Source organism: Ursus americanus, chromosome 29 (genome assembly GCF_024610735.1).
Source record: "Ursus americanus isolate L20-20 chromosome 29, mUrsAme1.1.p, whole genome shotgun sequence".
Taxonomy (NCBI): domain Eukaryota; kingdom Metazoa; phylum Chordata; class Mammalia; order Carnivora; family Ursidae; genus Ursus; species Ursus americanus.
Window position 1 is genome coordinate 3,805,868 of NC_142155.1, and position 27,871 is coordinate 3,833,738.

The 27,871-nt window shown below is 34.7% G+C and overlaps 2 long non-coding RNA genes across 2 annotated transcripts in view; one reads left to right on the forward strand and one right to left on the reverse strand.

The window, feature by feature from the left end:
• The window catches only part of LOC148107490 (uncharacterized), an 80,128-nt gene that overhangs the window by 38,072 nt on the left and 14,185 nt on the right, over positions 1-27,871 (forward strand). The gene's annotated exons all lie outside the window — the stretch shown is intronic.
• The window catches only part of LOC123796727 (uncharacterized), a 504,139-nt gene continuing 489,376 nt past the window's right edge, over positions 13,109-27,871 (reverse strand). Inside the window, exon 7 of the long non-coding RNA XR_015722233.1 lies at positions 13,109-17,511. This is a non-coding gene — a long non-coding RNA (uncharacterized LOC123796727). The remainder of the gene's footprint in view (positions 17,512-27,871) is intronic.

The window sequence follows — 27,871 nt, forward strand, 5'->3', positions numbered from 1 at the left end:
AACAAATTTGAAAATATACAGGAAAGAATAAAAGCATTGGAGAAAAGACTGATTTTAAAACAAAACCCACTACGATGAGTCATTCTTTACCAAATTTCTTTCTAAAAAAAAAAAGGAATTACAAACAAGTAATTCGATGCTTTGTTTTCTGGGAAAAATCAATTCACCATCCATTTATTTATAATTGAGTAAGTATTTGTTGTGTAATCATAAAGAGATATAATCCTAAAGCATAGACATTTTTGCCAAAAGGACATTTGGAGAAATATGGGCAATTGCAGTTCAAAGAATGAAACATACCTCCTAGAAAGATCAAGGAGCTTTCACAGATGAAGAATAGCACAATATGCTGTCCTTGGTACTTTTACTGTTACACGTCTTCTTTTTGTATTTAATCTGAAGGAACTGCCCAACGTAAAAGCAGAGCTGTCAGCATCACTTGGGCATCCAAGTCATCTTCGACAGTCCCATTGCTCATGTTTCTCTTTCTCTAACTGCTGTTCTTAAAGAATTGTCATTAGTGATGATGGGTGAAAGTGGGAATATTTTTTGATATATTGAAATATTTTCCCTTGGTGGATTTTTATTTTTTAATTTTTTTAAAGATTTCCTTATTTACTTTAGAGAGAGACAACACGCACAAGTGGGAGGAGGAACAGAGGGAGGGAGAGAGAGAGAGAATCTTGAGCAGACTCCCGACTGATCGCAAAGCCTGATGCAGAACTCGATCCCAGGACCCCAAGATTATGACCTGAGCCAAAACCAAGAGTCAGATGCTTAACTGACTGAGCCACCCAGGTGCCCCTTCACTTGGTGGATTAAAAAAAAAAAAAATTCAGGTTCAGGTCACAAAGGTACACATAAGGCTATAAATATGCATTATCATTCATTCATGAAGTAATTATTGCGAAAGTACTATATTCACTCATTTATTCTTTGAACAAATATTTGATGAGTATTTGAGGATACTCTGGTAAACAAGACAAGGTTCCTGATCTCATGGAGATTACAGTCTTGTGGAGGAAACTGGCATTTATAATATGTAGGCATGATAAATAATAAGTAAATGCAATACAATAAATAAATATAGTTTGAGATAGTTAAAAGTCCTTTGAAGACAATAAAAGCAACAAAAGGATAAGGAGTCCAGAAGAGGGAAAGACTCTAGGATGGAGCACACAGACAGGAGAGTCTTAAGAATGAAACAGAAAAAAAAGAAAAACACTCTGCATGTGCAGTATACCATCAGGAGGCACTATACTAGCTGCTAAGACCTATAAAAATATATGTTTGGCATGGTCTTTACTTTAGCAACCAGAAGTTTTCAATTTAATTGGAAAAACAGGGCATATGCATAATAAGTAACCATATAGAACAGTATACACAGGGTTGGATCTGGGTATAAATTATCCGAGTGCATGCAATCATGCAATTCTAAGACTGGGAAACACAACTCATTATTTCATGAACATATTTGATTATGAGTGGATGAATATGAAATTAGTACCCAGGCAAATATGCCTTCCAGTTAAACCCATCATCATTTTCTGTGCCAGTGGGTCTCTTGCAATGTTGTCGAAGCTATACTCATGCAAACTTAGTTCTTCCTCCGTGAATCCCTGTCTCAGAAATCACTCAAATGTCCCAGCTAGAAAAGCAGAGCTCTGTCCTACCACCTACTCTGCACATACCCCTCATATTACTAGGGCCTCATATTTACTAAATTTTCCCCAAAACTATTTTCTCCATCTTCACAACCTTTCTGAGCAACTTCTCTTACGACCTGTTATAAAGATGTCCAATATCCTTGTTATTCTTGCATCCTTTCCTGCCCTATTCTATCATTTCTTTACTAGGTTGCCAACATGAGCTTAAGAAGCTAAAATCTAGTTATACCGACACCTTCCCACGACTTCCCTTTGCCCTTTGTACTGAGACCAAATTCTTTATCACAGCCAACAACCACTTGGCCTGGCCCCTTCCGCGCCTGTGAATCCTCCTCTTGCCACTTGTACAGCAGCCTCATCAGGTGCCTTTCAGGTCCTGGAATATCTGATGCTACCTTTTGCCACCAGACTTTGCCAGGAAGTGCTCCCCAGGTTTTGTTCTGACCCAGCTCCGCTGACCCCGAATGCTACGTCTTGCGTCCCCCTAACGCCCGCTCATCTTGTTCATCTCAGGTTGTTTCTTTTCCTCAGGAAAATCTTCCATGACTGCCCCCCTCCACCACCCTGGCAAGAGTTCCTGTGTACCTTTCTCCCAAGCTGTTGTTATACTTAAATTTTATCTTCATTTCTTGTGGTTATTTTATTAATATCTAACTTACATTCTAAGATCTAATTAATACAGGACTATGTTTGTTTTGTTAACTTAGCAAGCAGAGTGCTTCTTATACTGGTTTTTGAATGATTAAAAGTGTCATTTTCTTTAAAGCTCTGTTCAACTTTGCCATTTCCTGTTTTGCAAAGATGTAGTGTTGAATGCAAAAAAAATAATAAACTTTTCAAGACAATTGGGACACTGAATTAATATGATTGAGAGATCTAGATTTATCTGAAATGGGAAAATGATAACCTTTCAGTAATGTGATTCTCTAATGAAGGCATTTTATTTCCTCCAGTGTCTTTTCATTTACTTTGAAGAAAATAAGATGTCAAACCACTACAACAAGTTGTACGTTACTTCAAATACATGATTTTCTACTCGCTAGAATGAACCCAAATAAGCATTTCTGAATGACTAGACTCAAATACTCATACCGTTTTTTCATTTTGCCTGTAGAAACAAATGATGCATAATTTATGGCCAAAGATGTGGCACGTACCTTTAAACCTCTCAGAAGCCGGAAATAATTCTAGAAGTGCCATCGAGTTATATGATTCAGACAAGTAGAATGGATTCCAATGATTTCAGCTAATTCCAACTCCAAAATTCATGTCCCCAAGCTGCTCCTTCCCAGGTGCTCCGTCATTATACTTACACTCATTCTACAAAAGACCTCAAGGACTTGACAAAAGCCTTTCTTCCAAGGACCCAAGTGCATATAAATTCTCCTTCTCCTAAAGTAATGCAGATCAACTCACCCACTGTAACTGGAACAATGTAAAATCGATGAAATTGCTTTTCTAGTTATACCTTTTAAGATCTCATTAGCACCACAAAATGGAGATTTTGGTAATTCTCTGGCTGCAATAATGGCTGCAGATTTTTTAAAAAGATGTCCTAGGGGCACCTGGGTGGCACAGCGGTTAAGCGTCTGCCTTTGGCTCAGGGCGTGATCCCGGCGTTATGGGATCGAGCCCCACATCAGGCTCCTCCGCTATGAGCCTGCTTCTTCCTCTCCCACTCCCCCTGCTTGTGTTCCCTCTCTCGCTGGCTGTCTCTATCTCCGCCAAATAAATAAATAAATAAAATCTTAAAAAAAAAAAAAAAAAGATGTCCTAAAATACATAAACATATAAAAAGTGTTTCCTGCTTTGTCCTACCTGTGTGGTAAGGATGGATCCCATCAGTTGATGCGAGCAGTGTCGATGTCAAATTGTAAGAACATATAGGATGGAAAATGCTGTCTACCTTTGGAAAACACACATTCTGCTTTGTCCACACATTTTACACCCGTCCCATAACACACACACACACACACACACACACACACACACACACGCCAGTTATCTCTCTCTCAAGAATCTCAAAGTCTCATACCATTATTACATCAGCTCAAAATTAAATGTGTCATTATATAAATCAGGATTAGTTACAGATGATAATCTCAGGTACAGCTCCTTGGATTGCATTCTTCTTAATCTAAAAATCTGTACTGCAATAAGACAACTTATTTACCCCTCAAACACCCTTTTTACAATGGTGCAAAATCATGAATAACTGCTTTAGTCAGGTCCATTCCAAAAACAGAAAAAATGATATGCACACAGCTGGCATGGGTCATAGCAATTCTGAAATCCAGCTGGTAATATGTTGCCACCTTCTTGAAAATGGCTCCGTCCTGTTTCCTAAGGATTGTTCTCCATGGTCTTCAGCACTTGGTTCTTGCTGCCATCCTGAGTCATCCTTTCTCCTCCATGTAAAGTAGGTCTTCTCTGTAGCTGAGTTTTTCACAATGCTTCATTCCAATGGAAATTTTGTATTCTCTCTGTACCATCCAGTTCAAATTGGAATACTTATTTTAAAATCTGTTTCTTTTGTTATCAACTTATAATTCACTCCATTAGAAAAAAAGTCCTCCTACAAATTTCTTCTATATCTTAGTCTCCCTGTGAAATTTCTGTCTAACAGCATGCTTAGGATTCTTAAAAATCTTATTATTAAATAGAATCTAAAAGACATATTAAGGTTTCTTAGAAGGGCTTTTGAATCTCTGGAAGTCTCTCTGACGTATCGCCTTAGCAATTCCTGATATCTTAATGGAGAATGTGATCTTTTTCTGTCTTAATTTTTTTTAAGGATTTTATTTATTTATTTGACAGAGAGAGAGACAGCCAGCGAGAGAGGGAACACAAGCAGGGGGAGTGGAAGAGGAAGAAGCAGGCTCCCAGTGGAGGAGCCTGATGTGGGGCTCGATCCAAGAACGCCGGGATGTCGCCCTGAGCCGAAGGCAGACGCTTAACGACTGAGCCACCCAGGCGCCCCTGAAAATATGTCTTAATTTGAGGATGATTGTTATATAGAGTCGCTGAGAATGAGAAACTGTTTCACTTTTGAACTCAAAAGCTTCCAATCTCTTTTTATTAACAGTTATTATTTAGTTCATCTCTCTTGCACTTTTATCATAAGTAGCAAAATGAAGCCAGATGTCACCTTCAGTCTTCTGCTGGGAATTCTCCTTGGCTAGATTACTGAGTTAGTTATTTTCCTTCTTTCCACTTTACTGCAGAAACAGTGTGCCTAAACTTTCTACCTGCACAGTATCAGGCATCCTCCCCTGCTGGTACTGACATTTCTCTTGCTTTCCTCACCCCCAGCCTCCTCAAGTCTCCTTAGGCCTCCATTGACACCTTCCTAAAAGAATTGTAGTCTTTTTTTTAACATCTCTTCAAAGTCCTCCCAGCTTCCGCAAATCTCTTGATCTTAAAGCCACGACTACGAGGTTTCTTTTTTTCTTTTTTATCCTGATGTTTTCATTTCTTCATATCAAATTTGTTCTATTTTTTAGGACTATTTCCATAACATCAATTTTCATGTAGACTGAAATCATATTCAAGTTCAAGATTTTCAAATCAGGCTATTTTTCTCTAGACCAAAGCATCAACTTTTTCTTGGCTAAACACCTGTGTTTCAGATTGGACTGATTTTTCCCCCCTACTTTATAATCACTGCCTAAAACATTGTTGATTCTCAGAAGTAAGTTTTTCTAAACACCAAACTAGATCGGTCTTATCAGGGTTACTGTGCTTTCAATAACTCTATCAGAAAGAGTATCTTGAGGTTTGACTACATGTTAAGCATGTTGTTTTAGTTGCTGGAGATAAATAGGTAAATAAAACAAATGAATTAGACATGAATCATAATCTGCCGACCTAGGAGGGCAAAGCATGCAATACACTTTTAAAAAGTTTGTTAAAATTTATTAATTCACTAAAAGTAACAGTAATAAACTCATCACATGTTAATTTAAATAATGTGTTTATGAAAAACAACTTTTTCTAAACAAAAAAAAAATAGAGAAAACAATGGCTATCTTAGTGTATTCTGGCTGCTTATATCTCAAGTTCTGGATGATGGAAGTCCAAGGTCAAGGTGCTGGCAGATTAGGTGTCTGGTGAGGGTCTATCTCCTGGTTCATCACTGCCATCTTCTTATTGTGCCCAGACATGGCAGTGAGGAGAGGGGTCTCTTTTATAAGGGTTCTAATCCCATTTATGAGGGCTCTGTCCTCATGACCTAATTAACTCCCAAAGGCCCACCTCCAAATACTATCACATTGGGGATCAGGTTACAACATATGAATTTTGGAGAGACACAAACATTTAGTCCCCAAATTCATGTCCTCTCACATGCAAAGACATTCATTCCATCCCAACAGTCACCAAAGTCTTAACATATTCCAGCATCAATTCGAAAGTCTCCTCTAACTATCATCTAAATTAGATAGGGGTGAGACTTGAGGGATGACTCATACTGAGGCAAATTCCCCTCCAGCTGCGAGTCTGTAAAAACAAACAAGTTGTGTGCTTCCAAAATACAATGGTAGGACAAGCATGGCTTAGATATTTCCACTCTAAAAGGGAAAAATAGGAAAGAAGAAAGGAGTGACAGGTCCCAGCTAAGACTAAAACTTAACAGGGCAAATTCCTTTAGGCCTTAAGGCTTGAGAATAATCCTCTTTGGCTGTTCTGTCTTCCAGGCCACTGGGCTGCAATGTCACCTCACAGGCTCAGAAGGATGTCCAAGGAGTGGCCCTGGGCCTGGGTCCTGTCCCGGTGGTGGTTCCACTGGGCACAGCCCACACCAAAGCTCTTTGAGGCAGCCCCATCCTTGAGGAACTGGGATGGGCATCCTGGCTCACCTGAACTGGAGAGGTAACACTGCCCTTTGAGATTGCTCGGTGCCCAGGGTCCTTGCATTCTGCATGCCTGCAGAGATGGCACTGCATGGAGAAGAGCTCCCAGCTTCTGTTGAGATGGCTGAGCCATAATAGTCTCCTTATCAAATAGTTACTTGGCCACATGGTTAGTATTCTCATTTTTTTGGTCATAGGGATAGACTAAGAATTTTCTAAATCTTTAAGTTCCAATTCCACTTTGCTTAACAACTCTATCTTTAAATCATTTTCCTCTTTTTGCATTTTATTATATGTGTCAGGAGGAGCCAAGCCATACTTCAATATTTTGTTTAGAAATAGCTTTCACTAAAGAGTCAATGTCATCACTTGTAAGTTCTGTCTTCTACAAAATACTTGAACACTACACAATTCAACCAAGCTCTTGCTACTAAGAAGGATTGCCTCTCCTCCAGTTTTTTCCTCTTCTCTTCTCTACAGTTCTCCTCTTTTTATTCTGAGCCCTAACAAGAATCACCTTTAAGATTCCATTCATGGCAAACTAAGCTTTTCCAGCATGCACCTCAAAGCTCCTCCAGCCTCCAATTCCATTACCCAGTTTCATAGCTGCTTCCACATGTTTAAATATTTGTTACGGCAGCAACCCACTTCTCAGCACCAATTTTCCTCTCAGTTCCTTCAGGCTGCTCTAAAAAATAAAAAAAAACAAAAAACAAAACAAAACAAACAAAAAACCAGAAACCCCAAAATACCTTAGATTGGGTAGCTCAAACAACAAACACTTCTTTCTTATGGTTCCAGAGGTTGGGAAGTACAAAATCAAGACACGGGCAGATCCAGTGTCTGACGAGGGCCGCTTCCTGATTCATACACAGCTGTCTTCTCACTGTACCTTCACTTGGCAAAAGGGTGAGTGGCTCTCTCTCGAGTCTCTTTTGTAAGGACTCTCATCCCATTCATGAGGGTTCCACCTTCATAATCACATCCTAAAGACCCCACCTCCAAATACCATCACATTGGGAATTTGAGGTGGACTCAAACATTCAGTGTATAGGAGTGGGTTGTTTTTTTTATATATTAAAAAAAATAAATCCTTTATTTTAACACAGTTTTAGATCTACAGAAAAATTGAAAAGATAATACAGTGTCAATATACTTTGCATTCAATTCCCCTATGATTAATACTACATTCGTATGGTACTTTTTTATAATTATTGTACCAACATTAATACATGATTACTAACCCAAGTCCACATTTTATTCAGATATCCTTAGTTTTTACCTGATGTCTTTTTCCTGTCTCAGGATCTCATCAAGGGTATCACATCATATCTAATGGTCACATCTTTTTCGTCTCCTTTAGACTTGTGTGACAGTTTCTCAGACCTCCTTTGTTTTGATGACCTTGACAGTTTTGAGGAATACTGGTTAAGTATTTTATTCTTTAATTTGTATATTTCGGATGCTTTTCTCATGATTAGAGTTATGCATTTGGGGAAGGAAGACCACAGAGGCAAAGTGCCATTTCATGACGTCATATCAAAGTGCATTCTATCAACTTGCCATCACAACTTGTATTAATCTTCATCACCTGGCTGACTAGTGTTTGTCAGATTTCTCCACTGTAACAGAACTCTCCTTCCCCGCTTTCACACTGCAAGTGTAAGAACTTAAGGAGTGGGAAATTATGCTCAACCTACATAAGGGTAGAGTATCTACATAAATTATTTGAATTTTTTTTACATGGGACATTTGTGTCTTCTCTCCCAATTATTTATTAATTAATAATTTATTTATATCAGTATAGGCTCATGAATATTTATGCATTAGTTATATCCAATACTACTTAATTTTTTGATATTGCTCAAATGTTTCAGCTTTAGCTATTGGGGATTCTTTCAGTTGGATCCTGTGTCACTTTGACATATTCCTTTTTCTTTTTTTAGCCCTTTATCACTTTTTGGAACCAGGGTGCTCCAGGATCATTTTGTGTATTTTTTTCCCCAGATCTAGAATCATCCATTTCCACAATAAGCCTTGGTTCCTTCCATTGGAGAATGGTATTAGAAATTAGTATGCTTGTTGCCTTGATTGCTTCCAGGCCTTCTCAGTTGACATAGCAAAGAATTATAAGTGTGTATAGTAACCCATGTATATATACACATATCCATAAATTTCTATATGTAACCATCTATACTGATATATTAAGCTAAAGATGTCTTCATACTGGCGGCTCCAACTAATCCATTATTACATGGATCATTCTAGCCTCCTTGCTTTACATTTTTGCATATTTATTTAATGCTTAGTTTAATCAAAGAAAGCTGGTTTCTCAAACCTGTTCTGTATTCAACTCACTGAGATATCGCATACGATGAAACCTTAAAAAAACTATCCTTGTGTGAAGGAGTGAGAACAAAAATGATAAATACCGTGTTATTATGATGATGAAGAGCTCTCGAATCCTGAGAGGTTTTTGTTAACTATCAGGGGTCTCCAGACCACACTTCTGAGAATTACTGCCCAATACTTTCCATGCTTTTGTCACTCAATGCAAGATGGGCCCAAATCTTGCCTTTTTCTTGTTTTTGCAAGAAAAAATGCAAAGTTGCCTTTAAAAATGGTAGAGCTGAATTTGGGATATTTGCTGCCAATAAAATGGGATGTATTTGTTACATATTTGAATCACCATGATTTCACTTACATTTAATCCAGCTTTTCCATTGCTAAAATATAAAGAAATCAGCAACAAATTGTTGGAAGTAGTTGCTTGATACAGAATATTTGAATTTGCCTAAAACTTTATTCACTTGACTCTTGCACTTGACTTCATAGATTTTCATAATGGAATTTACTCAGAAAATGAAAACACTTGATTTTTAAAATATCATCTTCAGGGACACCTGGGTGGCTCAGTCAGTTAAGCACCTGACTTTTGATCAGCTCATGATCTCACGGTGGTGGGATCCAGCCCCATGACAAGTTCTCTGCTCACCGTGGAGTCTGCTTGGGATCCTTTCCCTCTGCCCCTCCCCCTGCTCTCACTCACTCTCTCTCCAATAAATACGTAAAATAAGTCTTTAAAACTAAGTAAATAAAATAAAATAAAATAAAATGTCATTCTCAGAAACGCTCTTTAGGCAGATTGTTGCTTTGTAAGAATGTGTTCTACCCATCAACAGAAAAGGAGGTATGTAGAGTGTTTTCAATCTGATCGTGTTTTAATGGTGCCAGATATTTTACCTATCTTTATTTTCCCCGAAATTATGGGGAAGAAGATCTTGGCATTTATAGCATTTCAGCTTAGTGGTACCTATTCAGCAGATCAATTAACTGATTGATGATAACTCATTATTGTCTGTTTTCCTCACTTTTACAAACTGATTATAACAATGACATTTACAAAGAGAAGCTGTGTCATTAATCACCAAAGTGCACCATAATTCTATGTGCATTTTGTAGAATTTAGACAGGCTGGACTTTAAGATTGAAACATTTGGAGACCTTCACATATTTTACAAAAGTCAGTTGTCTATATTAGGGATGAAATAGCATTTAATAATTGTAAGGTATAAAATACACAGCCAGAGAAAGCAATTTCCAGTTCTTAGATCTACATTGTATATGTTCTTAAGAGCTTGTTTTACAATATATGAAAACATAGCATAGAGCTTTAGTTATCAAAACAGTTTAGAACCAATACATTAGAAACTTGATTAAAAGAAAAGGACAAAAAATACAATAACATTCTTGAAATAAATTCTTGCTATAAATATTTATAAGATTAGAGTTACCCAAATACCCAAACCAGAAAAAGATATTATAAGAAAATAAAGCTACATCATGAAAAAAATCCTAATAGGTTATGTGTATATAAATATGTATTTATGTAAGTATAAAATATAAGTATAAATATATATATACATATGCACATACATAAACGTACACACACAAGTATAAGTATGTATCTCACATCATAACTGACCAAGTAAGAATTATGCGAGCAAAGCAACGGAAAAAAAAACTCTCCACAAGCTAGAAAGACAAGTTTATTTTCTCAAACTAATAAGCAGTAGCTATGAAAAACCTACAGGCAGCATCATATGTAATAATGAGAGACAAACTGCTTTCCCTCTAACATTGGAAACAAGGCAAGAATATCCATTCTAACCACTTTCCTTCACCAGTATGATATTCAACAGTGTATATTTATTCTCAGACTTTATAATCATGTTCTAAGAAAATTTTAAGGTATTTGCAAAAAAATTACTGTCATTAGTAAATTTAACAAGGTTACAAAGTATAGAGTCAATATACGAAAATCAGTCATAGCCTATATGCTAGTAACAAGTATTTGGAAATCAAAATTTTTAGGTAAAACTATAAGAATCCTAGAGGAGAACACAAGCAGTAACCTCTTTGATATCAGCCATAGCAACTTCTTTCTAGATATGCCTCCTGAGGCAAGGGAAACAAAAGCAAAATTGAACTATTGGGACTTCATCAAGATAAAAAGCTTCTGCACAGTGAAGGAAACCATCAACAAAACAAAAAGGCAATCTGCAGAATGGGAGAAGGTATTTGCAAATGACGTATCTGATTAAGGGTTAGTGTCCAAAATATATAAAGAACTTTTACAACTCAACACGCAAAAACCAAAGAATCCATTTAAAAAAGGGCAAAAAACATGAATAGACATTTTTCCAAAAGAGACATACCAGTGGCCAACACAAACATGGAAAGGTGCTCAACACCACTGATCACCAGGGAAATACAAATCAAAACTACAATGAGCTATCACCTCGCTCCTGTTAGAGTGGCTAAAATCAACAACAGAAGAAACAATGGGTGTTGGTGAGGATGAGAGAAAGGGGAACCCTCTTGCATTGTTGGTGGGAATGGAGACTGGTGCACACTGTGGAAGACAGTATGGAATTTCCTCGAAAAGTTAAACATAGAACTACCCTAAATCCAGCAATTGCACTACTAGGTATTTACCCAAAGAATACAAAAATACCGATTCAAAGGGATACGTGCACCCTGATGTTTATAGCAGCATTATCAACAATAGTCAAATTATGGAAAGAGCCCACATGTGCATCCACTGATGAATAGACCTCTGACCTCTAACTCCTCAGCCAAACAAGACTATTGATTTCTGCTAGAGCTTTATTGTCTATGGATATTGGTGCATGAGTGCAGAGGCCCATGTGGGAGGTAGAGTTGGTGCATAAAAAGTAGCCATTAACTTAAGACATTATTCTTCATATTTTATATGAGATTGATGAAACTTCAGTTGTTCATATAAACAAATGGATAAAGATGAAGGTGGTGGCTACGCCATGTGTAAGCCTCCTTTTGATGCTGTGAATGCTGATAAGAAGATCGTAATCCATAGACACAAGATCAATATCTCATGAGAGGATAGAGAACTGAGACCTCCCTGAAAAAAATATGTTTTATATTCATATATGTATATATGTGTATATATATGTGTGTGTGTGTGTATATATATATACCCAAAGAATATTTTATATTGTGCAATAACTGTATAAAATAAATATTATCGATGCCCCTATTTTAAAGATTTTATTTATTTATTTGAGAGAGAGAGAGAGAGCGAGAAACAACAAGCAGGGGGAACAGTAGAGGGAGAGGGAGAGGCAGGTTCCCTGACCCTGAGATCATGACCTGAGCCGAAGGCAGACGCTTAACCATCTGAGCCACCCAGGCGCCCCTGATGCCCCTACTTTACAAATGAATAAATTCAGGTATAATTTGTTTAAGTAAATTAAATAAAGTCTCAGAGTGAAGTCAGGGCTCTGTCCCTCAAAGATGTGTGATACTTCCCCCAAAACACATACAAACACAAGCAAAAACAATACAAAAAGCAAAACAAATACAAGCAATAAGCTAATGAAACCAATAGAAAATAATTAACTATTGGGCTGTTTTCTCTATGAGGGCATTTCTAACATAAATTATTCAATCAAGAATCCCTTTTGATTTAAAAAATAAACTTAACCAACAGTGTGGGCATTAAGATCAGATCCAAGTGACACAGTAGGGTTAACCACTTGTCGAAATCTGAGGGGAAAATTCGTGGAGACAAACCCATAGTCAGGGAAGAAGACATGTACCTTAGGACTGCTGGGAAAGATGTCCCAGCTCTGAATGTTCTACTGCAGAAAGTAGACAAAGGGCAAGGAGCCACCTATAAAACTCGTTACCTTACATATGTCCTTAAAAGCCCTTTGATTTCAGATCTTTTAGTGATGTAAGAGAAAGAATTTTCACTGAGATGGCATGAAATTGAAAGGAAGGAACTTAAAATAGACCACTTGTTCTGCCTGGCAGAATGTCAAACAAAAATTCCAATAACTTGTTTGTCTTTGTTTAAGATAGACTTTTTAAAAAGCTTCAATGCACTGAAAGATATAGTGGAACACCTTAGTTGCTATTAGTCATATACATGTGAGTTAGTTTTTTTTTTTTCCTTTTAAAGGTATGTTATTGTTATTTGCATCTGAAAAAAAAAAACCAAAAAAACCATGAAGCTCTTGATATTTGAAACTGCTAAAAATAATCAGGCTTCTTCTGCCAGATGACAGAAAGGTCAATTTGTGACGCAAACCTTGCAATTACATGAAATTCAAAGTTCACAAATGGAAGGGTCAACACAATCAGTGATAAACATTTATTCATACAAAAATATAGATTAATAAGCCTTTTTCAAAATTTTTAATATATTTTACTTTAAAAAACAAATCCTAGGGGTTTTGACAAAAAGAATATTTTATGTTACTCTTAGTGTATTTAGCCACTTTCCAGTAGGAAAAAAAAGGGGGAATTTGGTTTGAGTGTGTATAGGTTAATTCCAACTTAAAGGAAATATAAAGGATTTCTAAAGATTTAAAAATATCTAGTTTCTAGCTAGGCTGAGTATATATCATTCTCAGGTTGCATTTAAATGTCTGAATTTATTCTGAAACACATTGTCATGGGGGAAAGATATTATACTTCGTAGTATATCTATTTTACTATTTATTCACTATACCATCATATACACACAATGTCATCCATACAGTGGACTATTACAATATTTTGCAGAATGTCAAAACCTTTTTAAAATCCCTGTAGACTTTATTTAGACAAAGAGAAGTCCAGGACCAAGCAGTTAAAAATTAAACAGTTTCAACACTGTACCTTGAAGTAAAATAGATTTTTCTCTTGCTTTATTGAGATACAATTGACGTAACATTATACAAAGGTAAAGAGTACAATGTAAGGATTCAATACATATATATATTGTGAAATGACTACCACAATAAAGTTAGTTAGCACATCCTTCACTTCATATAATCACTTTTTGTGTGTGAATGAGAACATTTAAGATACACTGTCTTAGCAACTTTCAAGTATATAATACAGTATTGTTAACTACAGCCACCATGTTGAATATTAGATACCCAGAAGAAACTTACCTTATAACAGAAAATTTGTACCCTTTGACCAGAACCTCCTCATTTCCTCCCTCCTCCATCACCACAGCCCCTAGCAACCACCATTCTACTGTTTCTATGACTTTCTTTTTAGATTCCAAATACAAGCGAGATCCTATGGTATTTGTCTGTCTGATTTATGTCACTTGGCATAAGACCCTCAAGGTCCATCCATGTAATTGCAAATGGCAGGAATTCATTTTTAATAGCTGAATAAATTCACATATATATATATATGATATCAGATATATATAGTATACATATATATCACATATTCTTTATTCATCTTCAGATGGACACTTAGACATTTAGTTTGTTTCTATTTCTTGGTTATTGTAAATCCTGATGCAATATACATGGTGTTATAGATACCTCTTTGAGATTGTGATTGCACTTCATTTAGACATAAGAGATAAGTTTTGGGGAGAATGTGGGGAGTGTTCTCTCTTGTCTTCTCCATAACATCAATTCTAATAGGTGTGAGGTGATATTTCATTGTGGTTTTGATTTGCATTTCCCTGGTGATTAGTGATGTGGAACATCTTTTCAGGTATCTATTGACCATCTGTTTGTCCTTGTTGGAAAAATGTCTATTCAGGTCCTCTGCTCATTTTTAATTAGATTATTTGGAGTTTTTGTTTTGTTTGATTTGGTTTGGTTATTAAGTTGTATGAGTTCCTTATATATTTTGGACATTAACCCCTTATTTTATATATGATTTGCAAATATGTTCTCCCATTCCATAGGCTGCTTATATATTCTGTTGATTGTTTCTTTTGCTGTGTGGAAGCCTTTTAGTTCGATACTATTCCATTTGCTTATTTTGGTTTTGTTTTTTGTGTCTTTGTTGTCATATCCAAAAAAATCTTTGCAAAGACCAATGTGAGGGATTTTTTTTCTTATATTTGTTTTCTTCTAGGAGTTTTAGGATTTCAGAATTTACATTTAAGTCTTTAATCCATTTTGAGTTAAGTTTTGCTAGTGATGTAAGATAGGGTCCAGTTTTTTCTTTTGAATTCAAATATCCAGTTTTCTCAATACTATTGAAGAGACTATAATTTCTCCTTTCAGTATTGTTGGCTCCTTTGTCAAGTATTAGTTGACTGTATATGCATGAGTTTATTTCTGGGGTGTCTATTCTCTTCCATTGTTCTACCTGCATGTTTCAATGACAGTACCATACTGTTTTGATTACTAGAGCTTTATAATGTAGTTTGACATCAGGAAGTTTAATGCCTCCAGCTTTGCTCTTCTTTCTCCAGATTGCTTTGGCTATTTAGGGTCTTTTGTGGTTCCATGTAAATTTTAGATTGCTTATTCTATTTCTATGAAAAATGGTGTTGTAATTTAAATAAACATTGCATTGAATCTCTAGATGGCTTTTGGTAGTATGAACATTATAATAACATTGATTCTTTCAATTCACAAACATGAATCTTTCTATGTCTTTGTGTTTTCTTCCATTTCTTTTATCAATATCTAATAGTTTTCAGTGCATGGATCTTTTACCCACTTGGTTAAATTTATTCCTAAGTATTTTACTGTTTTTGATGCTATTTTAAATGAGATTGTCTTCTAATTTCTTTTTGGATAGTTTGATGTTAGTATATAGAAATGCAAATGATTTTTGTATGTTGATTTTATATCCTGCAACTTTACTGAATTTGTGTATTTATTAATCTAACAGATTTTATTTATTAAGCTTACAGATTTGGGTGGAATATTTGGGGTTTTCTATATATAAGATTGTGTCATTTGCAGACAGAGACAATTTTACTTCTTCCTTTCCCATTTTGATACTTTTTATTTCTTTTTCTTGCTTGATGGCTCTGGCTAGGACATCTAGTACTATGTTGAATAGGAATAGTGAACATGGGTATTCTTGTCTTGTTCCTGATATTAGAGGAAAAACTGAAAGCTTTTTACCATTGAATATGATGTTAGCTGTATGCTTGTTATACATGGCCTTATCAAGTGGAGGAATGTTTCTTCTATACCAGGTTTTTAAGAGATTTTATAGAAAAAGCCATGAAGGACAGAATTATAAACATTCAAGATGGATTGATGGACGATATTACAGGAAAGATAGTTGTTAGAACATAACTCAAAATCACAAGTGGGTTTGAAAATAGAACATCTGCCAGAGATCATTGCCTATATGACTCTTCACTTAGGGTCAACTTTCGTCTGGCCCTCCAGATTCTCATCTTGACTTCCAGGGTTTGTTCCTCTACCTCTTCTTCCAATTTAAGGTTTTGTTTTGTTTTTCAGCTGATCTAATGGGAAAGTTCATGAAATGAGTATCTTCTTTCCATTTTGCAATACCTGGAAGCAGGTATGGACAACTCCATGCATGTTTTCCATCAATGAATTTTTCAGAAACACTGCATTATTAAGTAGCAAAGACAAAGTCTATTCATCATAGATCTTTCTTTTTTCCCCCAACCCTACAACATGAATGTGACAGTAAATTATCTTCTGGAATAATTGAGCCTTCAAACAAGCCTACTATAGAACATCTAGACCATCAAAACAAACTAACTAACTAAAATTTTCAAGACTCTTAACTATAGAGAACAAACTGAGTGTTGCTGGAGGGGTGGTGGGTGGGAGATATATTGGTGATGGTATTATGAAGGGCACTTGTTGTGACGAGCACTGGGTGTTACATGTAAGTGATGAATCATGAAATTCTACTCCTGAAACTAATATTACACTGTATGTTAACTAACTGGAATTTAAATAAAATCTTGAAACTAAAAGAAAAAAACAACAACTTAGAATCAACTCTCATTTTAGTTTAGGAAACTACTCTTAGATAAGTGATTATACTTTTGTTCAGTGGGAACTTTTCAGAATTGTAACTCTCAGCATAAAGTTGACTTAATGCTATTAGAATTATACATTTATAATGTAAATAATATTAAAAGGATTTTTCATGTGAGATATCTTTAAGACCGCTTTGTTACTAATTCCGCTTCATAAAAAAATGCAATCCTACTTCCTTAGGTATAAGGGTTAAGATGCAAAACAGGACCAACACTGGAGAAAGACCAATATAAGGAACTGCATTCTGGTTGTAGATCTATTCATTTCAATTAAAAGAGAAAAAGCATGTTTTTGATAATTTTATCAGATAGCTCAGACTTTTATTTTGCAAATGTGCAAACAACCAATTTACTGGGAGTTTTATTAAAGATTTGTTCTTTTTTTCAGCTATAAATCACTCATCCTTGAAAGTTGGAGCTCATTTTAGTACTGATGACATTTCATTTGCAAATACTAACATGTAAATGATATTTTTCTCAAAATATCCTTTCTGGTGATATTCAATTTTCCTATTATCTTGTTCTTTAGAAGATTAGTGATATTTGAAGGTCACATTTTCAGGCCATGGTGCAGATCATGGGATAAATTTGCATTTGGACTGGTGAACTGTTGCCTATGCAGATGATAAAAAGAGAGAAGCTTGATAGAAACATCTTCACAAACCTAAGAAAGATAAGGAAATGGAAAGGAAAATGTCAGATTGGCATTTACATCTTAATTTTGAATACTTTAATTATCCTTTTCTTCTCTTAAGCATGTCATTTTACATTTCTCATCATTATATCTCTAACACAAAAGGTATGAATCTGTTCTTCCACAATATCTATATGGACTCATTTTCCTTCTGAACACAATTTGTCTGTAAATATCTGTGTGGCATCTCAGAACTCCCGCTCAGAAGACCTACTGTAATGTTTTCTTTTTGATTTGGAATATACCATTTCTAACAGAAAATTCTGAATTTTGAATATATTTAAGGATGTAAAGATTTTATAATAAAGAAAACATATAAAATATATTTCAGATTTTTTTTATCAACTAGAAAACCTTAAGAAATTATATCTTCCCATTATGGTTTTTAAAGTAACAAAAATATAAATTAAAAGTGCAATTTCCAACCATAGTACCAGAGTATTCACACATTGTTTATGAGATGTTAATAGATCAAGGTGTTTTTAAAATATTTTGATGATTTTTATGTATTTTACATAATTAACCCATGTGAAGCAAATTCTGATAGAATTGCAAGGAGAAATAGATAAATCCACTAATATAGTTGGAGCCTCCAAAACTTGTCTGTTAGTAATTGACAGATACAGTACAGTGAAAACCAACTAAGGACACCAGTGACCTGAACCATCAATTAACCTGATCTAGTTGACATTTCTACAATACTCCATCCAACGACAGTGGAATACAAATCCTTTTCAAGTTGTCATGGAATATTCACCAAGAAAGACCACATTCTTGGACATAAAACACACCTTAAAAACTATTTTTAAAAAATTAAAAATCAAAATATGTTCACAGATCTCAAGAGAATTGAACTAGAAATCTATAATGAAAGGATAGCTGGAAATTCTCTGAATACTTCAACATTAAAAAAAATATTTCCAAATAACGCATAGATCCAAGAAGAAATTACAAGAGAAATTTGAAAAATATTTTCAATTAAATGAAAATGAAATGTTGGGATGCTGTGAAATCAGTTCTTAGAAGGAAATTTATACTATTGAGTGCATATATTTAGAAAATAAGACAGTTCTAAAGTCAACAACTGAAGTTTCCTTCTTAGGAAGATAGAGGATGAAGAGAAAATTAAGCCTAAAACAAGAGAAAAAGAAATAATAAAAATTAGAAAAGAAAACAAGTAAACCAAAAACAGGATACAACAGACAAAAATAAACAAAACTAAAATTTGGTTCTTTGAAAAGATCAATAACATGGATAAACCTCTAACCATGCTAATCCAGAAAAGAGAGAGAAAGGACACAAAGTACCTATATCAGAAATGTTAGAGGGGTCATTACTGCTGAGTCTATGAACATTAAAATGATAATAAAGGAATATTATCAATAACTTTATGCCTACCAATTTGATAAATGAGATGAAAATGAACCAATTCTTTGAAAGATACAACTATTAAAACTCTCACTAGGATAAACAGACAACTGGAATGTCTACAGTACACAAGATGGTGTGGTATAAAATATAAAAAAAAATAGACACACAGATCTATGGACAGAATTGGGAGCTCAATAATAGACCCACACAAACATCGTAGACTGTTTTTTCTTTTTTCTTTTTTTTTTTTTTTTAAACAAAAGCACAGAGACAACTCAATGGAGAAAGGATCATCTTTTCAACAAATGGTGCTAGAATGTTGGAAATTAGTATGTGAAAATTGAATCTAAATGTAGACTATACACCTTACACAAAAATTAACTCAAAATTGTAGATCTAAGTTCAAAATGCATAATGATAGAACCTCCAGAAAAAAACATGGATAAAATCTACATTACCTAAGCTTTTGGTGATGAGTTTTTAGATACTACACAAAAAAACACAATCCATAAAAGAAAAAACACATGTTGGACTTATTAAATTTGGAAACTTCTGTGAAAGATACTAATTGGAGAATGAATAGTCAAGCCAGAGACAGAGAAAAAGCATTTGCAAAATATATCTGAAAGGACTTGCATTCAAAAATATACAAAAAAAATGTAGAATAAGAAAAAATAAACAAAGAACATAGACAAAGGTTTGAACAGACACTTCATCTGAAAAAATATACAGGTGAAAAATAATAATATGACACAATTATTATCATTTGTCAGTAAGGAATGGAAATTAAAGCAACAAGATATGACTCCACACCTATTAGAATGTCTAAAATCCAAGACCTGATAGTACTGATTGCCGATCGTGCTGAGAAGCACCACTTATGTCACGCTAGTGGGAGTGCGAAATGGTACCGCCACCTTGGAAGACAGTTGGAGGTTTCTTATAATGTTAACATGGTTATCTTATGATCTACTAATCATCCTTCTAGGTATTTACTCAACTTCTATGACAATTTATCTCCACATAAAATCTTGCACAAAAAATCTATAGCAGCTTTATTCGTAATTGCCAAAAATTGGAAACAATGAAGTTGCCCTTCAGTAAGTGAGTATATAAATAACTCATGATACATTCATACAATGAAATACTATTCAGTAATAAAAAGAATGAGCTATCAAGCCAGGCAACAATATGGATGAATCTTAATGCATGTTGCCAAATGAAAGAAGCCAGTCAGAAAAGGCTACATACGAATATGATTCAATTTCCATGACATTTTGGGAAAGGTAAAACCCTGTAGATGTTAAATAGATCAGTGGTTCTACGGGGTTCTGTGGCAATAGTGTTGAATAAGTAAAGCAGAATGGTTCTGTTTTTTAAAACTGCAAAGTCATTCTGAATGGTACTGTAGTAGTTCACAGCACCAGGCATGTGTCAAAACCCATAGAACTTTATGGCATGAGGTGGACCTAAACATATGCAATTTTTTTTAAAAAAAATAGGCAACTAGGGGGTCAATAAATGAAATAACCTTCTTGAAGGAGATGTGGGGGGAAAGCATTGACCTAAGTAACGCTGACAATGAGTGGAGACTCTAAGACTAAAGACAGAAGGATCTCTATATAAACATTGTACTCTAGTTGATGAAGCCACTCCCAGTGGATGAACATGTTAACCATTTGTGAAACCACCGTATACGTATACGTTATGTATATTGCCACTGCACATTAAGTAAATGAATAGGGGATGTCGGCAGCTAGGTTTTGACGCTGATGTTGGGAGATTGTAGACAAGCAAAGAGAGAAGGCTAGAATGATCCATACGGTTATGGGGTAAAAGTTGGAGACATCAGGATGAAATCATGTCTTGGCTTAAAATAGGTGGTAACATATAGAAACATATATATATATATATATATGCATATAATTCCTTGCTCTGTCAGCTAAAGAGGGCCTAGAAGAAATGATACCTCATTAGCAACAAGGAATCCTAACCACCACACACCTGAAGTGTGCCTACACATAGTGACTCACTTTCAAAAAGTATGATATGGCAAGGGGAATAAAGAATAACTTTATCATGGGAACACTTGACAAACACCACCTCGGCCAGGTGCTCAAGGTCACCATCGACAGTGATAGGTCATGTTGACGTGTGTACTCTTGAGGTAATGTGGTAAGAGTGGAACTTTACCTCTGTGGTCTTCCTAAAAACCTGTAAGCCCAACCTAATAATGAGACTACTGAGGGAAATTCTACAGAATATATAACAGTCCTTCTCAAAATCGTTAAGATAATGATAGAAAAAAAAAAAAGCCCTGGAATTAATGTTGATTATATTTTAAACTAATCAGTTTCCCTTACTTAAAAATTCTAATTTGATTGTGAAACTTTTATTACTAACATTTATTGAGAAACACCAGAACTGAATTTCACAGTATTTTAATTTTACACATTTTATATTTTATAACACAGACAGTTCAAATAATATTTTGTATATACTCATATTTTTAGTTAAGAAATAAACACCAGTTAAGTTTGTTGTTGCTCTTGGATTTAAATTATGCACAAAAAGATAATACTGATTTAACAAAGGATACTTTCTTCAGGCATATAATATTCTACCATTTTTACAAAATTGGTATATAATTTCTGTGCACTTTCTTATGTGTAATTGTGGACTTGATCAAATAGTGAAAAAATGTAAGCTGTAATAGTATATAAAATCAATTTTTATATAAGCTAAAAATTCAACTTTTGCATCTATGAAACTTTTTCTCTGATTTAATTATCTTTTCAAATACTTGAAAAACTATCAAAGTAGCACATGTAAGTAATTTAAAAGTGAAAGAGTACTTCAGTTCATAATGAAAAACAGCTGTTCAATGTCACTTTATTCCTAAGACCAGTTCCTTAGAAGTAAACAGTTTCAAATCTTCTAGCTGTTCATTCTAGAATTTCTATCCATAAAATACATACAATGGTATTTTTGATCCATAAATTTACACTTTATCAATTTTTGCATTATGCCAATGTTGTATACTGTTGACCATGCACTGTCTTGTGATGTTTGCATCCTTTGTCATTTTTGTGTGTTCTTCATGGATTTGAGACCTGCTTATTTTAATTTGCTTAGTTGTATTTTTAATTAGAACCATACTATTTATTTTGGTAACCTCCCAAACAATTGCTCAGTAGTGGAATTTATCAGATAATTGATCAGTTTCATTTCAGATAGTTTTCTAACCTCTTGCTCAGATTTGATTTGCTCCATAGCCATGAGATCCTGGAATTTTCTTTCACTATTATCCTAAGAATTATTCATCTTTTTTGTTTCCAGTGCCTGTATGTTGGATATCATATATTTTTCTCTTCCTTGTTTTGTTCCATTATTTGGTGGAACCTGTTATCAGGAAAAGGTACATAAGAGGAAAACTTTTGTAGACTGTCCATTATGAGGGCTTCAGAGGGGAGGGGGCTGGGGAATGGGCTAGCCCGGTGATAGGTATGAAGGAGGGCACGTATTGCATGGAGCACTGGGTGTTACACGCAATCAGTGAAACATGGAACATTACATCAAAAACTAAGGATGTACTGCATGGTGACTAACATAACATAATAAAAAATTAGAAAAAAAAATAGTCTTTTTATGCTTGTTGAGGTGTTTGGCTGGTAATAGGGTCTAGGTTGGAAACCAGGCTTCCTCTAAATTCTGACGGCATTTGTACTGAGCAGCATAATGCCATTTTGGTACCTGATTTCTGTGTAACATTTGCTTTGTTCACCCATTTTTCTGACTCTTTGGATATTTCATGATGGTGTGATTTGATAATTTTCTCTTCCATGGGATTTCCATCAATCTCTTTTCATCTCATAACCACCTTTTTCTGAGGAAATAAGCATCTCTGCTTTTTAAATCGAGGTGGTTCTGCGGCATAAATAGGCTTGCTGCTTGTTACTATTCCCTTGCACAGTCATTGGGAATTCTCTTTGCTCTGTTGGGTTAAAAACCTCACCAGCTTTTTATTGCTCCCAAATTAGTGATGTATCTTTTCCTTTAGAATTTGTCCCCTTTTTCTCTTTGTCCTTGTACAATCATAACTTTCTCTCATTTAAATGGCCTTAATAAAGGAGAAGACATGAATGGATGCCTTCAGCCTGCCACATTTAACTGCAAGTTTATTCAACCACTTTTAAATTTACCTTATTAACATAACAATTACGAGTCGTTCAATTATTTTTTCATATCTCCTGTTAATTTGGTAGTATTTTTCTGTTTTCCGTTTCACCTTTATTTAAACAAATAAATTAGCTCCAAAATGCAGCTATGTAACAGTTGTTTTTCTCAGAGACTTTTTTTCCTTATTTCTTCTGAGTTCCTAGATGAGTTTTGATTATTTTTCAGTAGGATTTACCTTCATCTGTGTTTCTTGTCTGGATATTGTAGTTGTCAATATATCATCACTGAATTAAATTATTATATTACATTTATTAAATAAAGTGTATCTATCATATTTATTTATTTATTGAAGTATTATAAGCAGTATTTCTCTTAGTGATCACATGAAACACTTCAGATTAGTTAAATAATTTACTGAGTGAGGACAACAAAATTTGAGAAGTACATCTGTACTCCTATCTTGGCTCCACTTCTTACCGGCTGGTGCAAGACCTCTAAACATTCTAAATTTTGGGCTCCTCATTTTTAAAACAAAGATAATAATAATTTCTTCCATCCAGGGTTTGATAAAGATCAAATGGCATAGTGTATGGCACCCTCCCTCACATGTGGAAATATCACATAATCATTACTGTTACTATATTACAGTTTTGTGACAAGAATCTAACTGGGTGCTGGTGATAAAACAGTTACAATCAATGCCTTAATAGTATTATTTCTTCATTCTCCATTTCAAAGTAGAAAATGATATTTAATTAGCATCTGTAATAATATAAAATGTGATTAATCCTAGGCTGGGGATGGTGATAGATGCGTGTGGTTTGCATAGAGACTGATTTGGAATTGAGTTTTAGTTCTGCTATTGTCTGGCTATCAATTTTAGCAAGTTATTTAACTTGTCAAAGCCTCAGTTTCCGTAAATGTAAAATGGTTACTTTTTTTTTTTTTTTTTAGTTTTTTAAATAAAGTATAGTTGACACACAATGTTACATTAGCTTCAGGTGTGTAACATAGGGATTTGACATCTCTATACATTACGGTACGTTCACCATTAGCGTAGCTGCCATTTGTCACCGTACAATGCTGTTATATTGACTGTATTCTCTATGCTGTACCTTTCATCCCGTGATTCAGGCATTCCATGACTGCAAGCCTGTACCTCCCACTCCTCTTCACCTGCTTTGCCTGTCCCCTCACATCCTCCCTTCCAGCAACAATCAGTTTATCATCTGTATTTATGGATCTGTTTCTGCTTTTGTTTGTTCATTTGTTTTGCTTTTTTAGATTCCACATATACATGAAGTCAGTCATATGTTATTTGTCTTTCTCTGTTTGACTTATTTCACTTAGCATAATTTTAATAACACTCTCCTCATGAGGTTGTCATGATGATCTTGTGAGAAAATGGCCATAAAAGGAATAATACTGTATGTTTCACAAAGTACATAATACATGTAAGTATAATAATGTTAATATTTCCATAACTAAATGCAAAATGTTAATTAGTTAATGCTGTATATATGAATCATGATTTGCCATTTGAGGATTATACATGTAGAAATATGTTTTGTACACAAACTGAAAAATATAGCAAATTTAAATGTTTGTTATAATTATATCTGGTTTTAAAATCACATCTTCTGAAAGCTGTCTTTTTGGGGTACTGTTTCAAATAACATGGAGGGATTCTATTTTTTTTTTTAAAGATTTTATTTATTTATGTGACAGAGAGACAGCCAGCGAGAGAGGGAACACAAGCAGGGGGAGTGGGAGAGGAAGAAGCAGGCTCCTAGCCGAGGAGCCCGATGTGGGGCTCGATCCAAGAACGCCGGGATGTCGCCCTGAGCCGAAGGCAGACGCTTAACGACTGCGCTACCCAGGCGCCCCGAGGGATTCTATTTTTAGCCACCAATTCAAGAGTTTTATCTTGTACCTCTGAGGAGAAAACTGTTTAGCAATTTTAGTAAGATTCTGTTGTGTTTTCTTTTTCCTTTGTCTGAGACATGGATTTTAGTTTTTTCCTGAGAAGAAATGTAGATATTCTCCACTTTGCTCCTTTTTACCCCATGTCTCCTGACTATGGATGTCCAAATTAGTCTCCAGGAACATACAATGAAGTTGGTGTGAACCATTCTTTATTGCTATGACTCTCAACAATCTATTTTTACTATTTAATTTCTGAGTGAAAGCAAGTGTCACTTCTACAAAATGAATGATGTGAAATTATTACTTGTATCATCTCTTTCTCTGCAAGTAAACGCATCCAACATTTATGCTTAGTTTTCTATATGATATCAACACAAAAAAGTAAGTGAATTTAGTTTGTTAAAGAAACTTAATCAAATTAATTATATCACATTTTGAAGACCAGATACTGTTAATTAAAATTTTCATTTTTATAGCATATTTTTGTGGCATGACATAGAAATATAATAGGAACAATCATAGTCTTTATTTATTGGACATTTTTATTGAACGTTACAACAGAAGAAACTATCTTTGAAAATGCAAGCTATCATTATTTTCCATGTCTATAACATTATATGATTTAGTTGTGAGGATTCTACCAAATAACCTAGAACTTAATCAAATGAGACTTTTAAGGTGTGATAAAAACTTGAGTATTTAAAAAAATATTCTAAGTTTGGACCATTTCCCATCTAGAGAACTAATTTATATTAGTTCATATAATAAAAAGGAACACAAAAATAAAAATAATGCTCACTGGGGTAGGAGTCAGAGACATCTTCACCCGTAATAGACAGGAATTTGTAAGCAAACATATGCACAAGGAGGAATGTAAAAGAAGAGTAATGGAGAAAAGAATAAGTAATATATAAATTCTCAGAAGGATGATGGAAGAGTATGAAAAACTTTTACAAGTTTCCCTTTATACTGTCTTTAATATTTTTGACACAGCTAAAGTTTTGTCAAGTTTTGGCAAGTAGTGAGTTTACCAAATAGCAAGTAAGGGTTATCTAAACTATATTTCTAAGTTGGAACTTTTAAAAAGTTGCAGCATTAAAAGTAATTACTATATGCAAAAATCAATGAAGTAAATTTAAAGATCACCAGCTGAACTCTTATTTTATATATAAGCAAACAGACCATCAGGGTTAATTGAAGTCATGGAGATAATCCTGTGAGTTACTGGTTGATCTGGGGATGGAACCCATGTATTTGAGTTCCTCTGTCTTCACATTACTCCATTGTCACACTAAAGTAAAATATTTCCACTCATCTGTTTAAACAAATGTTTAAAAGCTCTTTCCTTCTTCAAGCAATTGCCTTCAACTACAGCAAAACTTATTCAAGAGTCACCTGTATCAGTTGTCTCCCAACTAGGGTAAAAAAAGCCTGGAGAGTGTGCAAGACTAGTCATTGCACTGCAAGCAAACATAGTAGAATTTCCACTTCTATTTGCTGTTATCGTAGACAACAAAGAATTACACTTCCCAATGTATTTCAAACGTCGCAATCACACATGCTGGATGGCAATTCCTCTGTTTGCTCAGAGAATCATAGTTTGCTCCTGTTTCCTGCCCCTTACAAAATTGGCCCAGTTTGGATGATAGGTTGTATGATCCATGTAAAATTTGTGTATATATGTATACATAAAAATACTCTGATGGGAGTTGGACAACCTGGAAGTGTCCACTCAATCACTGTTTCTCATTTGATATCAGTGCATTTTAACACATTATTATTAACTAAGCATAACAAAGATGGCAAGTGCCTGAAAAATATTACTGCAAAAAAATCTGTAAATCAATGTTTATAACAATAATGTAAGCATGAAGAAACAATCAGAAAGTGGTGGAAGAGGGACTCTCAACTACATATGTTCATGTAGTTCTACAGCTGTTTGTCAGCTTTCACGATTTGTCATAATTCATTTCATTATATAATGAAAGCTGAAAAGAAATCAAATATAGAAATTATTAAGAAGACTTCTTGAAATATGAAATTACATCCATTATCATTAATTTGAATCTTGCTCTAGAAATCTATATTAACTATCTGATTTATAAACATCCTGACTAGCAAGATATTTAAAACGAAGAAACCAAAAAGTAAAGGCATCACTTCCAATTGTTTCACAGCAATGCTTAGCAAGTCAATGTATAATCCAAGTATTTACAAAGTATCAATAAATATCACTGATTTCATTGAGCTTTAGAATAAAAATGATAGTAGTTAGCATTTTTTGAACACTTGCTATGTCCCAGGGAATGTTTGAATACCTAACGTATATGGATTCATTTGGTCTTTGAAACAAGTCTGTAGGGGAAGTATGGCTATTATTTATCCTTTAATTGATGATAAACTGAATTACAAAGAATTCTTTTTTTAGAGATGTTGTTTATTTATGAGAGAAAGAAAGAGTGAGAGGGAACCTGGGAAGAGGAGCGGAGGGACAGGGACAAGCAGACTTGGTGCTGAGTGTGGAGCCTGACGTGGGGCTCCATCTCAGGACCCCGAGATCATGACCTGAGCCGAAACCAAGAGTCAGATACTCAACTGACTGAGCTACCCAGGTGCCTTTGAATTACAAAGATTTTTAAAAGTTTTCCCCAGGTCACAGCTATTATTTGTCAGAAGCAATCTGGGAGATTTTTTAAAATTATATTACTGGAGTAGTATATTGATATAATCCATATAAAACCATTTATAAATGTAAAACATTTTAGATTGACTCTGTTTTTTGGTCTGTGGAAATGAAAAACAAGAACAACCATCTCTATTCTTGGAGTTTAATCTACAGATTTATTTGTGGAAA